The 15,802-nt window shown below is 35.9% G+C and overlaps 2 long non-coding RNA genes across 4 annotated transcripts in view; one reads left to right on the forward strand and one right to left on the reverse strand.

Annotated features, from left to right (window-relative positions):
• Positions 1–15,802, forward strand: part of LOC122227942 — a 113,213-nt gene that overhangs the window by 82,045 nt on the left and 15,366 nt on the right. The gene's annotated exons all lie outside the window — the stretch shown is intronic.
• LOC122227943 overlaps positions 1–15,802 on the reverse strand; it is a 58,215-nt gene that overhangs the window by 34,396 nt on the left and 8,017 nt on the right. Inside the window, exon 3 of one of the 3 annotated variants that reach the window (XR_006206288.1) lies at positions 4,576–4,626. The exons of the other annotated variants lie outside the window; for them this stretch is intronic. This is a non-coding gene — a long non-coding RNA (uncharacterized LOC122227943). Of the gene's footprint in view, positions 1–4,575; positions 4,627–15,802 lie in introns of those variants that run through there. 3 annotated transcript variants of the gene reach the window in all.

Genomic DNA, 15,802 nt, shown 5'->3' on the forward strand with positions numbered 1-15,802 from the left:
CATGTAATTTCTACAATAATAAAATTTACAAAAGTTTGCTGAAATGCAATTTCTAGATGATGGTACTTTTTGTGACAGAACCAACATGTTCTGTCCAAGGAGCATCCCCAGCAGTTAGCACTCTTTATGTAATTTCTAGGTGTCGGCAGCAAAGCTGTTAGCTACTTTATCAGTGTGTTGAAAGCACACAATGTTCATCTTTGCTGGCAAAGCTACTATAGAATATGGTAATGCCGTAAGGGCCTGAGCGCTTTCTTTATGGCTTCAGCTCCCTCTTCTGCTCAGTCATCCAGGGTTGGAGAACATGTTCAGGGTTTTAAGATCAAGAAGAAAATTCATTCAAATGATCTTTTGGAGCCATCTAAATAGAGGCTGTAATAGAAACTTTCAAAAGCTTTTCATAAGACGTTTCATTGATCCATTAAGAAAATACCCTTATGTTTCCACTCTAAGTAGATAACTTGTACCCTACTAGAATAGTTTCTAAACCTAGGTGTTACTGAACTCCTCGAATCAACTGAAATCATTTAAAATGAAATTTTAGATTCCAGCAGGAACCAGAATTGGATTCTCTGAAGGTGAGGTCTAAGGATCTGTTTTGTGAGGTTTCTCAAATAGACTTACCCAGTCTATGTGGTCCCAGTATGCAGACTGATGATATGGGAGCAAGAATGGAACGCCTTGTCTTGTAGGATATGATCCTAGAAATAGTTATATTCCTACTTGGTTTGTGGAAAAGTGTGAAAATTCTGTGAGTTGTTTAGGGCAACTATTGATAATCTAAGGAATATAATAACATCGTTACACAGGAGGGTTCAGGGTGAAAAAGAATGATATGTATGTATAAAAAGGCAAAAAAGGGAAATACTTAAATCTCTATGACAATAATGGTTTGCATGTCCTTATGTGTCCCTCTGACTTTCAGTGTCTTTATAAGTAGAATGAGAATGGATGGGGCAGCCAGGAGGTGAATAAAATGAGGGAGATGATTGTGGTTACTGCTTCAAAAGGAAGGGACAATAAGTACTTGAGTGCATATTATAACATGCCAGGCCAATTTCTTGGTACTTCTACACATACTATTTCATACAGTTCTTACAAGAGCCCTGAAAAATGTTCATTAATAATCCCATTAATACAGATGAGTAGATAGCCAATCAAGAATTCTAGAAATGGTAGATTGGACACACATATTTACATCTATTCCCCTGAAACCCTACTAATATGATAGTAAAGGGAGTTTTAAAAACACATGTACTCACAAAAACAAAAAGAAAGAAATAGACCAACTTTATGTTTAGAAGCTCGCAAGCAAACAGATGAGTGGTAAGTGACTTAGAAGCCAGAAAGTTATATCACAAATCAGTAAACAAATTATAACAAACAAAACTACTTTTACCACAGAGTCCATGAAAGCCACAAAAATTGGCTCTGAGAGTCACTTCCAGAACAGTGTATGAGGCTGGTGCTAAAAAGGAAATTGGTTGAAAGCTTCTAGATAAAGTATATAGTCTCCTTTATCAATTCTACCATTGTACACGCTAGGCAATTGTACCTCCTCACCCTGACAGCAGACTGAAAATTTATTCTCTGGAAGAGGTTTAATGGAGAGATTGTGGAAAATAAATATGTTTGAGAGTAAGCATATTGTATTGAAAATCCAGATAGTCAATGAAAGATTATATATGGAAAGTTAACATCCTCTCAGATTTTTGTACTGCTTGTCTCCCAGAATACTGGCAGCCTGACTCTTACCTTCCAGATAGAAAATTGGAAGAAATTTCTCCATTAAACTGAACTAGTCCAAGAAAAAAAGACCTAAAGATAATAACATTTGGGTTCTCTATCCTAATTGCTCAGCCAAACCACACTATAATGAACCCAACAATGAAGAAACCCTACCATGGGCAGAAAGCTTCAAATCAGCTGGCAAGTGCTTGCTTTTCATTATGAGCAGGCAGCCATGAATCACCAGACAATGAGGGAAATCTACTATTAGAGTCTAAGACAAAATTATATAAAGAGGAGAAAAAACCTTTGGAGGAAATTGAGACTTCGCAAGAAAAGAAAGATTAAAAAACATAAATAGAGAGATAGGAGAAGATATTGCTTTTATGAAATAAGGACACAGCACTACTAAAGTTTAATATTTAGAGAATAAAAAGTACGACTTGGAAATTAAAAATGTGATAGTGGAAATTTTAATAAATGGTTTGGAAGATAAAGCTCAGGAAATCTTCTCCCTCCCCCTTCAAAAAGGAATATAAGAAAGGAAAGGTAAGAAAATTAAAGGGCCAGTTCAAAGAGAGAAGTACATTAAACAAGGGAGATAATCATTAGAGACATAATTTAAAAATATTTCCCAGAACTGAAGGACATATATTCAGGTTGAGACATTCTGCTGAGTACCAAGAACAATGAGGAAAATGGGATCTGCACTATGACAATTGTCATGAGGCCTTAAAACACTGGGAAAAAAAGAACATTCAACAATTGTAAAAAAACAAGATGATGAAGAAATAAAAATGAATTAGCCTTCTCAACAACATCAATGAAATCTTAAAGATAGTAAATAAATGTTTTCAAAATTTTGAGGGAAAATAAGTTCCGTACAAAGACTCTATACCAAATAATGTGAAGAAGATAAACGATGTCAAAGCATGATATTAATAAAAATATTTACCTCTCAAGCATACTTTCTTAGAAAGTTACTAAAGTATATATTCCAGGAAAGTGAATGAATGAAGAAAGAGGGAGACAAGAAAGGGGTACAGAGAATATTGGATTCAACTGAAGAGCTAAATAAAGAGAATCCCCCAAGAAGACAGACTGTACAATGACAGTTGTACTCTACATTTAGACTAGAATGAATCAGAAGGCTGTATGAGTGGTTACTGCAAAAAAAAATGAAATAGGACATCAAATGTGTTTTGCTTCATAGCAAGGGATTAAATGATTGACAGATTGCTTTAAAATAGTGATAATTAAAAAAAATTAAGCAAGCTCTCAATAAGACTATTATTAACTACAGGAAAAGCAGTAGGCTGTGCAAGAAAGAAAATGGCACCATCTATCACATGACCAGGGCTGAATTGCTTTGCATAGTTGTAATAAACATTGAATCTATGCAAATGTTGATATGCCTACATTAAGAGGATGGACAACGGAAACTGCTAATATGGTGGGACCCAAGTGGAGGGAGAATATTGAAAGAGGGATATTCTCATCTTCCCTAACTGGAAGTCAATAGCTAATGCCTAAATCTGAAATTAAGCAATTAAGTGGACATCTCTGGTAGCAGGAAGCAAGGATGGTGGTGGGGGCGGCAGGGAAATTGATCTTTTTCAAAACAAGTCTTGTGGAAACCTTTGACACTTAAAACTATGTGATGTGTTAATTTGATAAGAAATCACATTAAACAAAAGTCTATTTTTGAATATTGAATAATTTTCAGTCTAGATGATATCGTCATCTGGAGATCTAGTTACACAGTTTGATGTTATTGGTACACATCCACAGAAATGCTATAAATCAATGTATAATTTAAATTTACATTAGCATTTCAAATGTAGGAAAATTCCAGAAAAGAGATTGTGAGTTTCTTAATTCTTCTATTGCAAAATGAAGATTTCACAGATAAGGTAATGTTTGTGCTTGGTATTGCCAAATAGGCAACTTTGTTCTTTTAGAGGTGACGTTTCAAGAAAAACATAGCTTTCAAAATGAAGGATCAATTTCTAAGGATTGTTGGCAAACCATCTTTAGGTTAGTTTTATTTAAAAGAAGATTCTGTGTGTGCATCTAAGCATGAAAAGTAGGATGTTTAAAGCATGGAGGAACTCTTATTAGTAACATAATAAACACATCCTGTTTTATGTGCTGCTATTTCTAAAGACTTCGTTAAAATATGGGTAACTGTCTAATAAGATTACAACTTTACAACTTGTTTAAAATTTGTTTTTAAAACCAGCCCATTGGATTTTCATACCTTTCTTCTCACATTCCAGTTACGCAGCAAGGATGCTTCTCATACTTTATAGAAATATAATACTAAAGCTTTGTTTCAGGATTTCTAGTCGCTAAAATTCTTATCTTACCACAGTCTGGCTTTTATCACATTCTAGGACTACAGTCTTTCTTCATTTCCTCCTGAAAAGGGCTACTGGGAGGGCATCACCATTTGATCTTGATCCCCAGGACTCTCCTGCTTCTAGAGTATTGTTCATTCCATTCTTCTCTGTAGAAACTTCCACCTTTTCCATTTTGGCTTTCTAACTCCTTCCTCTTTCAGTGTCAAACTCAAGACTCATTTCATCCAAAAATTATCATTTGGTCACTCCAGCTATAAATATCTTTTAATATTGCTTTGTAAATATTTTAAAATTGTTTTATGACTTCTCATGTTATAGCATTAGATGTGAATTACATTGTGTAGTATTTAGTTTTCATTCCTATTTATGCTTATTTCCTAAGACAAAAGGCAAATTCTTTGAGAGTAAGGACCATAGCCAACGTATTTTTATATGACCCCGGTGGTGCCTACACAAAATCAACACTCAAAAAATTATTATTCATCTAGCTTTGTCATTTATTCATCGAAGTGCCGGACAGGATCTGGGGACATAGCTGTGAATAAAGGAGACATCATAGTTAACTCTAATAGAATCGCAGTTTATTGAGAAAAATAGACATGGATACAAGTAACCCAAATGAGAGTACATGTTGCTTTAAGAGTATCTAGTGTCAGGGAATTAGTGAAACCTTCCTGAGGCTTGTGCCAATCCGTTGATGAGGGTATATGGGGGTGGAGATTTTTTGCAAGGACATGTCATATGAAAAAGTATGGAGCATTCAAGCAAATGAGACAAGCTTGGGCTCAGTAGAGTGCAGTGGGGTGGAAGGTGAGACAAAAGGATGGAGGGAAATAAGTTAAAGATGAATCTTCGGGTGTGCCTAGACGACTCAGTCGGTTAAGTGTCCAACTCTTGGTTTTGGCTTAGGTCATGATCGCAGCTCATGAGATTGAGCCCCACATTGGGCTTTGTGCTGACAGTGTGGAGCCTATTTGGGATTCTCTCTTTCCCTCTCTATCTGCCCCTCCCCACTCTCTTTCTTTATCTCAAAATAAATAAACTTAAAAAAAAAAGATGAATCTTCAAAGATAGGAGAAGGTATGACTATGCAGTGTCTTATAAGTATGTTAAAATTTTTACTTTTCAAGCTAAATACAAAGGAAACTTATTGAAGTATTTAAACATTGGGAATATATGATTAGTCTTCCAGTTTGAAAGGTCACTGTAGTTGCAGTAGGAATAATAGACTGGAGTGTCTAGAAATAACCTCAAGGGAAGAAAGAGTTAATAGATTATTGCAGTCATATGCCAGAGGTAATGTTATCTTGGATTTGGGGGGTGAGAAGAGAGGGGAGTTAAAGAAGAAATGGAAGAAATTAAGAAATATGTATATGAAAAAATATTATCAGGGTGATTGTAGATGTAAGGATGTGATGGAGGGGGAAGTGGCAACAGAGTCTTAGAATTCTCATTTATACAACTGAAAATAAACTGTCAATGTTCTTGAGATTGGGAACAGAGGATAAAGACCAAGACTTAGAGGAGGCAGAAGGTGAGGTGGGCTTTGAGACATACAAGTGGAATATGTAGTCAGGTATATGGTGTGGAACATAGAAGAAAGAGCTGGGTGGAAACACAAATCTGTGAGTCATCTCCATACTGAGGGTAGTTGAAGCTAGACAAGAAAATGCAGTTTAGAAGAGGACCCCGCAAAAGTTGAGAGAACCTCCAAGAGTTGAGAGTCAGGAGACGGAGGAATGAGGAGGAGAATTATCTCATACAAGACTTAGAAAGGAGAGAGTAGAGACATAGGAAGAAAACATGGTGTCATGGAAACTGAAGGAGAAGCATATTTTCAAAAGAATTGAGGGGTTGATAGTATTAATGCTGTGGAGAGATCATGTGTGATGAAGATTTAAAATTAATTGGACTCACGTGGCCAGGAGAGCCACTGTTAACTTAGTCAAAGCTAAGCTAAGATCAGACTGGAAATGTTTTCAAGTACATGCTAAAATGAAGGCAACAAAGATGCACTGCTGAAGATCCTGTTTTCTTCTAAAGTTTCATCAACTCCTTTCTTGACCAGCTTTTCCTGGTGATATGAAGCACTGGAGACTTTGGGTCCCCACTCCACAAAACCTAGGCCCAGAACAAGGGGGCTGAGGCCTAACTTTGTGTCCCCTACTAGGCAAGACACAGGGAGTTGGTATTTGGAGTGACTACTAGTTTATTATCAGGGTCTCATTTTTGGCCTGTACTCACCCTTGGTCTACTTGTTTTCTCTCCCTGTTGCTGGGGTTAAGGGGCACTTAAATATTTGTCACTGAAGAAAATAAAACTGAGCTACTAAACACACACACACACACACACACACACACACACACACACACACAAATTGGGAGCACCTAATATTTTAAGCAAATACAGATCTGAAGGGAGAAATAGACAATACAATCGTACTAGGGGACTTCAATCCCCCACATTCAACAATGGATAGATTATCCACACAGGTAATCAATATGCAAACATTGGACTTGAACTCTTCTTTAGACTAAATACCTAACAGATACAAACAGAACATTCCGTCGAACAGTAGCAGAATACATATTCTTCTGAAGCACAAAATGAACATTCTCAGAATATACCATATGTTAAACAAAATGAAGCAAGATTTTAGCAAGGTCACAAAACAAGTCAACAAATTTAAAATTGAAATCATAATAAGTATCTTTTCTGACTATAATGATATGAAACTAGAAATCAGTACAGCAGGGAAACTGGAAAATTCACAAGTACATGGAAATTAAACAACACACTTATGAACAACCAATGAATAAAAAACAAAAAGGAAATAAAAAATATCTTGAGACAAACAAAAGCAGAAGCACAACATAACAAAACTTATGGGATGCAGCAAAAGCAGTTCTAAGAGGGAATTTTATAGTGATAGATGCCTACTTTAACAAACATGAAAGATCTCAAATAAAGAACCTAACTTTACACATCAAGAAACTAGAAAAAGAAGAACAGAGCCCAAAATCAGCAGAAGGAAGGAAATAACAAAGATGATAGCAGAAAGAAATGATCAGAAATACAAAATAAAAGTTTGATGACATTTAGAAAAGATCAACCAAATGCATAAACTTTTGGCTAGACAAAAAAGAGAGAGAGAGAGGACTGAAACAAAATCAGACATTAAAGAGGAGACATTACACTGATACCACAGAAATAAGAGGTAAGAAATAAGATACTATGAATAATTATATGCAAAAAGAATGGATAACCTAGAGGAAAGAATAATTCCTAGAAATATATAACTTACCAAGACAGAATCATGAAGAAATAGAAAATCTGAACAGACCAATAATGAATAAAGAGATTGAATCAGTAATCAACACAGAAAAGCCCAGGACCAGATGGTTTTATTGCTAAATTATACTAAACATTTAAAGAATTAATACCAATCCTTCTCAAGCTCTTCCAAAACATTGAAGAGCATACTCCCATAAAATTCATTTTATTAGGCCAGGATTACCCAAATATCAAAGCCAGATAAGAACAGTACAAAAACAAAACAAAATGTACAAAAAATCTTACAAGTCAATATTCCTGATGAACATATATGCAGATGTCTTTATAAAAATACTGGCTAAATCAATTCAACAGAACATTAAAAGGTTCATACACCATGGTCAAGTGGGACTTATCCCTGAAGCGCAAAGATGGTTCAATAAATGTGACATCCTACCTTTATGAAAGATAAAAATTGCATGATCATCTAAATAGATGCAGAAAAAGCACTTGACAACGTACAACATTCTTCATGGTAAAAGCTCTCAATAAATTAAGTATAGAAGGAACATACCTAAATGCCATATATAATAAGTCCACAGCAAATATACTCAGTAGGGTAAGTTTGAAAGCTTTTCTTCTAAGATCAGGAACAAGACAATGGTGCCCACTCTCACCACTCTTATTTAACATAGTAATGGAATTCTGAGCCAGAGCAATTAGGTAAGAAAAAAAAATCAGAAAGGAAGAAGTAAAATTGTCTCTGTTTGTAGGAGACATAGTATCATAGATAAAAAAAATCCTGAGGACTCCACAAAAACAAAACCTTGTTAGAACTATTTAACAAATTCAGTAACGTTGGATACAAAATCAACATACACAAATCAGTTGTGTTTTCATATACTAGCAATAAAATTTCTGGAAAAGAAATAAAGTAATTCATTTACAATTGCATGAAAAACAGTAAAATACTTAGAAGTAAATTTAACCAACAAGGTGAAAGATACATACACTGAAAACTAAAACATTGATGAAAGAATTTGAATGACACAAATATTCCATGTTCATGAATAAGAAGAATTGATGTTGTTAATACATTCATACTACCCAAAGCCAGGTATAGGTTCAGAAATCCTTATCAAAATCCAATGGCATTTTTTACAGAAATAGAAAAAATCTTAAAATTCATATGGAACCACAAAAGACCCCAAATTCCTAAAGCAATCCTGAGAATGGTAGCAAACCTGGCGATGTCATACTTCCTTATTCGAAACATTACTACAAGTCTACACTAAAGAAAACCATATGGTACTGGCATGAAAATAGACACACAGCCCAATGGAACAGAATCAAGAGCTCATAAATAAACCCTTGCATATACAGTCAACTGACATTTGACAAGGGAGCACAAATACTCAATGGAGAAAGGATAGTCTCTTCAGTAAATGGTGCTGGAAAAACTGATAATCTGATACAAAAGAATAAAATTGGATCCCTATTCAAAATCAACTCAAAATAGATGAAGATTTACACATAAGACTTGAAACCTTAAAAGTCTTGGAAAAAAGAAAAGAGGAAAAATGTCCCTGACATTGGTCTTGTCAATGACTTTTTCGATATAACACCAAAAATACTAGTAACAAAACCAAAAGTAAACAAAAGGGACTACATCAAATGAAAAAATCTTCTCCACAGCAAAAGAAACAACAAAATGAGGTGGCTACAGAATGGGAAATAATATTCACAAATCATTTATCTGATAATGGGTTAATATCCAAAATATATATGGAACTCAAGAATCAAATGGAAAAAAAAAACCCACAATCTAATTAAAAAATGAATAAGAGGGGGTACCTGGGCAGCTCAGTCAGTTAAGGTTTAGACTCTTGATTTAGGCTGAGGTCATGATCTCACAGTTTGTGAGATTGAGCCCTGTATCAGGCTCTGTGCTGACAGTGTGGAACCTGCGTGGGATTCTCTCTCTCCCTCTCTCTGCCCTTCTCCTGCTCATTCTCTGTCTCTCTCTCTCTCTCTCTCTCTCTCTCTCTTTCAAAATAAATAAATAAACATTAAAAAATTAAAAAATAAATGAATAAGGGGCGCCTGGGTGGCGCAGTCGGTTAAGCGTCCGACTTCAGCCAGGTCACGATCTCGCGGTCTGTGAGTTCGAGCCCCGCGTCAGGCTCTGGGCTGATGGCTCCGAGCCTGGAGCCTGTTTCCGATTCTGTGTCTCCCTCTCTCTCTGCCCCTCCCCCGTTCATGCTCTGTCTCTCTCTGTCCCAAAAATAAATAAAAAACGTTGAAAAAAATCAAAAAAAAAAAAAAAAAAAAAAAAAAAAAAAAAAAAAAAAAAATAAATGAATAAGAGGACAAGAATATTTTCTTAAAGAAGACATGCAAATGGCCAACAAGTACATGAAAAGATGCATATATAGTCAATATATCATTACAGAAATATTAATAATCATCGGGGAAAGGCAAAACCACAATGATTATGGTACTATTATGGTACTATTATTATATGAACTACTATATGATCTAGTAATCCCACTTCTGGGTAATGCACAAAGGAAATGAAATCAGGATCTTGAATCTTGAAGAGATATCTGCACTTTCAGATTCTTTGTAGCATTATTCATAATGCCCAGGCATGAAGCAACCTGAGGGTCTATCAGTAGATGAATGGATAAAGAAGAGGTGATATATATATATATATATATATATATATATATATATATTCATTCATATGTACAGACATTATGCATATTATATATATTCTGAAATGTTACTCAACTATGAGAAAGAAGATATCCTGTCATTTGAGACAACATGAATGGAACTTGAGTACATTTTGCTAAATGAAATAAGTTAGAAAAAGACAAATGCTGTGTGATATCACTTATATGTGGAATATGTAAAAACAAAACCTGAACTCATAGAAATAAAAATAGAATGATTGATGCCGGGTGCTGGAGGATGGGGATATGTCAAAGTACACAAATTTCCAGTTAAAAGATGAGTACATTCTGGGGATCTAATGTGTAGCATGGTAGCTATAGTTAACAATATTGTATTACATTCTTAAAATTATTTAAAAGAGTAAATCTTATATGTTCTTAACATACACACACACACACACACACACACACAGGTAATTATGTGAAGCGATGTTATTGTAGTAATCTTTTTGCAATATATAAAAGTACTAAATCATCATATTGTATACCCTAAACTTACACAATCTTATATGTCAATTATATCTCAATAATGCTGAAAAAAGTATAATCAAGTGGATGGAAAACCTATTTTGTGTATACCTGTCAGCTTATTTCTGTAGCCACTTCTGTCATTGCCCAATAGACTCATAAACAAAGTGTTCACGTTGGAGGAATTGAGGGTTTACATGGGCTCAGAAACACAGACTCCCACTCACCAAGGCCTACCTGGGTATGGCCACTGTTAAATACCCAGTGGCAGCAGCAGAGATCAATACTGAGTCTCCAATAAGGTATTATTCCCCAGCCAGCTACTTGGTGGCAGGTTGGTTATACTGAACCACTTATATGGAAAGAGTAATGTTTTGTTTTTACTAACAAAATTCAAATTTTCATCTGTGGACTTACAGAATGCCTTATCCACCATCATGGTATTCTACACTAGAACAGTGTGCTTTGCTAGAAGCAGTGCTTCTAGTCAAGGAACTCACTTCACAACAAATGAAGTGTAGCAATGGACGCATGCTCATGGAATTCACTATCTTGCAATGTTCCCCACCATCCTGAAGCAGATGACTCCAGCGAATGATGGAATACTCTTTTGAAGACTCAGTTATAGTGATAGCTAGGTGGCAATACCTTGCAGGGATGGGCAAGCTTCTCTAGAAGGCTGTACATTCTCTGAATCAGTGTTAGTATATGGTGCTGTTTGTCCCATAGTCAGGATTCATGGGTCCAGGAATCAATGGATGGAAATGGAATTGGCACTATTATTATCCCTAATGACCCACCAGCAAAATTAAAAAAAAAAAATTTTTAATGTTTATTCATTTCCTGAGAGAGACAGAGACAGAGTGCAAGCAGGGGAGGGGTAGAGAGAGGGGAAGACACAGAATCTGAAGCAGGCTCCAGGCTCTGAGCAAGCTGTCAGCACAGAGCCCAATGCAGGGCTCAAACTCACAAACTGTGAGATCATGACCTGGGCCAAAGTCGGTTGCTTAGCCGACTAAGCCACCCAGGTGTCCCTCACCAGCAAAATTTTTGCTTCCTGTTCCTGCAACTTTATGTTCTGCTGGCTTAGAGGTCTTAGTTCCAAAGGGAGGAATGCTTCCATCAGAAGACAGAACAATGATTCCATTGAACTAAAAGTTAAGACTGCCACCTGACTCCTCACTTTTCTCAATCAACAGATAAAACAGGGATTACTCTGCTGTCTGGGTGGTTGATCCTGACTACTAAGGGGAAATTGGACTACAACTCCACAGTGGAGGCAAAGTAGACTATGTCTGGAATAAAGGAGGTCCCTCGGGGCATTTTAGAGCGTTACCATACTCTATGATTAAGATCAATGAAAAATCACAGTAACTCAATCTAGGCAGAACTATTAATGGCCCAGATCATTTAGGAACGAAATTTGGGTCACCATGTTAGGTAAAGAATCACAACCAGCTGAGGTGCTGGCTGAAGGCAAACAGAATATAGAATGGATAGTGGAAGAAGTTACTTAATAAAAACCAGGTACAGAAATGAGCATAATTGTCATGAGAATTTCCTGTTTATTTTGTTATAAATATGTTTGTATGTGTACAAGTATCTTTCTTTTCTTCCCATATTATGTAATATTGGTGACTTTATATCATAGTTTTTAAGTATTATTAACTTTACATAATAGTACTTAAAATATCTAAAAGAAGAGTAAACATCACTTAAGGCCTTTACTTCCTCTTCTTGGGAAGGAGTAAGTACATTTTTGGTTATACACAGGACAGTTGTATCATGCTAGGTGGAATTATGATCTTGTTATTGGCTTTCTTTGGAGATTAAGTATGGTTTAAGGAGATGTGTTAGGTACAAAGTTTATAAGAGGTAGATTTAAAGATGATAAATTTTAGGTATCAACTTGACTGAGTCATGGGGTAACCAGATATTTGCTTAAACATTATTCACAGATATGCGAGCATGTTTTTAGATGAGATCAACAGTTGAATCAGTAGACTGAGTTAAGCAGTTTGCTCTCCTTAATGTGGGTGGGCCTGATGCCATCAGTTGGAGGTCTAAATAGAACAAAAAAGATTCACATTCTCATGAGTAAGAGGGAATTCCTCTTGCCTGACTTTCTTGAGCTGGGACATCAGTCTTTTCCTGCTTTTAGTCTTGAACTAAAACATAAGCTGTTTTGGGTCTCAAATCTGTCTGGCTCTCCTGCTTCTCAGGGCTGGACTCATACTGGACTAGACTCAGAGTGGACCTGCACCATTGGCTCTTCCTGGTCTTCAGGATGCCAAATGCAGATCTTCGGACTTCTATGCCTCCATAATATTAGAAGCCAATTGTATATAACATATCTATTTACCCCCCCCCCCGCCACTGCCATACACATGCACATCCATTGGTTCTGTTCTCTAGAGAATCTTGACTAACAAACATAGTTATCAAATGAGAGATATCACTTCCTACCAAGGATGAGAAGCTACTAGTCTGTTAATTAAAATTGTGGTCATTTATCACAATATTGTTTTTTAAATAGAAATAAAATATAATTGTTGAGAAAACAAGATTATTTATGTGATTTTTTCAAATTGTCCTACAAAATTACTGCCTTCTGAGCCATCCTCTTGCTCTTAATTAGAATTTAAGTTCTCTGAGAGCAGGAGTTATGATGCATAGATCTCAGCAGGTGGCAAATCACTATCTTTGGAGTAATTACTTAATTGTGCCACTGTGGAGTCTATATCCAGAGAAAATCTGTCTCAGGAAACAAAGAAATGAAGGATATTCCTTGAGCTTAATTTAAGGAGTATTGATATAAGTAAATACACTTGGTGGTACAGAAATGCCTCATTGGCATTAGACAACTTAGTTTCCAATGCAACAAGAACTCTTCCTCCAAGATTTCGTGTGCCTGAAAAATTAAGTTTCTTCAGATTCATCTAAAAAGTAAAATCCAATTGTAAAACACCAAACAGAAATGGTTCAGTAGCTGTTTTGGTTTTCCTGTGGATGGCATAGGACAATGTGATCACACTATGAAACCTGACTTCCTTCCACTGGCTAGCTTTATCTGCACTGCCTAAGCTTTAGCACTAACACCTGCAGAGAGAGGCAGGAAAAACTAAATAATGCACCAGGATGTCTGTGGGGAGCCATGCGCCCCATGAAGGCCAAGAGAGTTCTCATTTCTCAGAAACTAGTTTCCCCTAGCCACTCACACATCAACTTCTGTAATCAAAGGTGAATGCTTAAAGATTTACACAGCAGTAGAATGCAATGTAGCACCTTCTTCTTGATGTCTCTAGTCTGCACAGAAAAGAAGTTCCAAGATCAGGAGCCTAAGGTCCATATCTGAGCATTCGGAACTAGTGAATCTGTGTCATGAAGTATGTGTCTCAATTTCTGTATTGTCTCTCTCTAGGGAAGCATGTACAATTTTCCTTTTTTTAAAGGCGTGAATTCAGAATCTGGCGAGTGCAGAATCTGGTGATTGTGTGCCTTTTGTGTCTATGATCATGATATCCAGGAAAAAGAAAGTAGCATTAATGTGCATGACTAAGGTTGTGTGGCCAGCTAGTAGTCATATGTAAGTCCTCACAGAGGTCCTTGATTGCTTTTTACAAACTGAGAAAGAGGCTCCTTTGGAAGACAGGCATGGGGGGGGGGGGGTTACTCTGAGTGCTGTGCTTTTCCTACGGGGAAATTGCAGAAAGCCCTCTCCATGTGGTATTGACATATACCACTGCTTTATATTTATTAGAACTTTTAAAAAAAAGAATCGATGTCAGTAAACACATACTTTTAAGAGTTAACGATAGGGAATTTAAATACTTTAATCACTGTGAAATACTTCTAGTGAGCAAACAATGCCATTTCAACCTTAACAACTATATACAACTTTTTCCTTTTATTTAGTCTTCAGTAGGTCTTTCAACTGATACCCGTGAATCTACATCCCTGTCGTATGTTTATAGACTTTGCTTAAGATTTAAAGATGTTGTTGGAAGTGGTTTGGTGATAGAGACAAATAAAAAGGCTGTTAATTATTTGCATTTAAGTGAAGTAGTTATCAACAAAATAGCTAATTTGCTGAAGATCTTTATTTTTTTAAAAACTTGTATGTACTTCCTTCATCTGCCTTAATTTATCTCTGTCTCTGTGTCCTAAATATAAGCCATCAGGGCCTTCACTCGGGGCCAACTTTGCATGCATGTGTTGGTCTCTTACATCCCAGGTGCCTTTGGGCATACCCAATAATTCATCACTTTTAGAGAGGATCAGTCCTTAGCACTTGGTAGAAATTATAAATCCTTAGAAGCAGCCATCATTGACATGTGCTGCAAGTGTTGGAAACAAATAGTGATCCATAGAATATTACACTTTCGTATGCTGTGTAAATTTCATTTGTTTCCCTGGTTCTAGCACACTGTGCCTGGTGGAAAGTAAGTGCTTAATAGATGTTTTCATAGGCTGTATTAAATCTGTATTAAGGCTTTGGTAAATGTTTGTTGTAGAAAACGTAGCACAGAGGTTGGAGGCTATACATCAAAGGAGAGGAAATTCATATGTAAAATTTTAGAGTGTATTGAAAAACTTGTGAAGTAAATCTCACCAGGGAAATTTGTCAGTGCGAGAGATAATTAAAACAAATGTGAAATTCCTAAGTAAATAAAGTAATTAAAGGGATATTTACGATTTTGTTTGAACACATTTTTACAACCAGTTTTATTTTATTGGTTTATTTACTCTTAATTCCTAGAACAATATTATTTTACCTTTGCTTTCAGCATCCATTACATTGCACTAAGTTTAATTATGGAATCTGTGATGTAGTCATTGTACATTTATAGGGAACATGAAGCCAGTCACAGGCAGTCTTAGTGACATGCACAACACCTTTCTCTCTCTCTCTGATTATTTGGAAGATGACAAGAGTGAATTATGATACAAATAATTATAATTTCATGTGATGAGTCTTATAATATTAATAATAAATTTAAGGTTTGGCCCATTTAGTCTGGAGTAAAAAACTTAATGGAATTTCTGAAGATGAGTGAAAATAATTGACTCTTATATACCTGGATCAAAAAAAGCTGAACAATACTGTAATTTCTTTAAGTCCAGGAAAATATCATACAGAGATCAGTGATGAACTTGTAGCTACCTCAGCAGACCAGGAAAGTGGCTTAAGTAAATAGCAAAATAGATCATTCTATTAAATAGAAAAAACAA

Source organism: Panthera leo, chromosome C1 (genome assembly GCF_018350215.1).
Source record: "Panthera leo isolate Ple1 chromosome C1, P.leo_Ple1_pat1.1, whole genome shotgun sequence".
Classification (NCBI taxonomy): Eukaryota; Metazoa; Chordata; class Mammalia; order Carnivora; family Felidae; genus Panthera; species Panthera leo.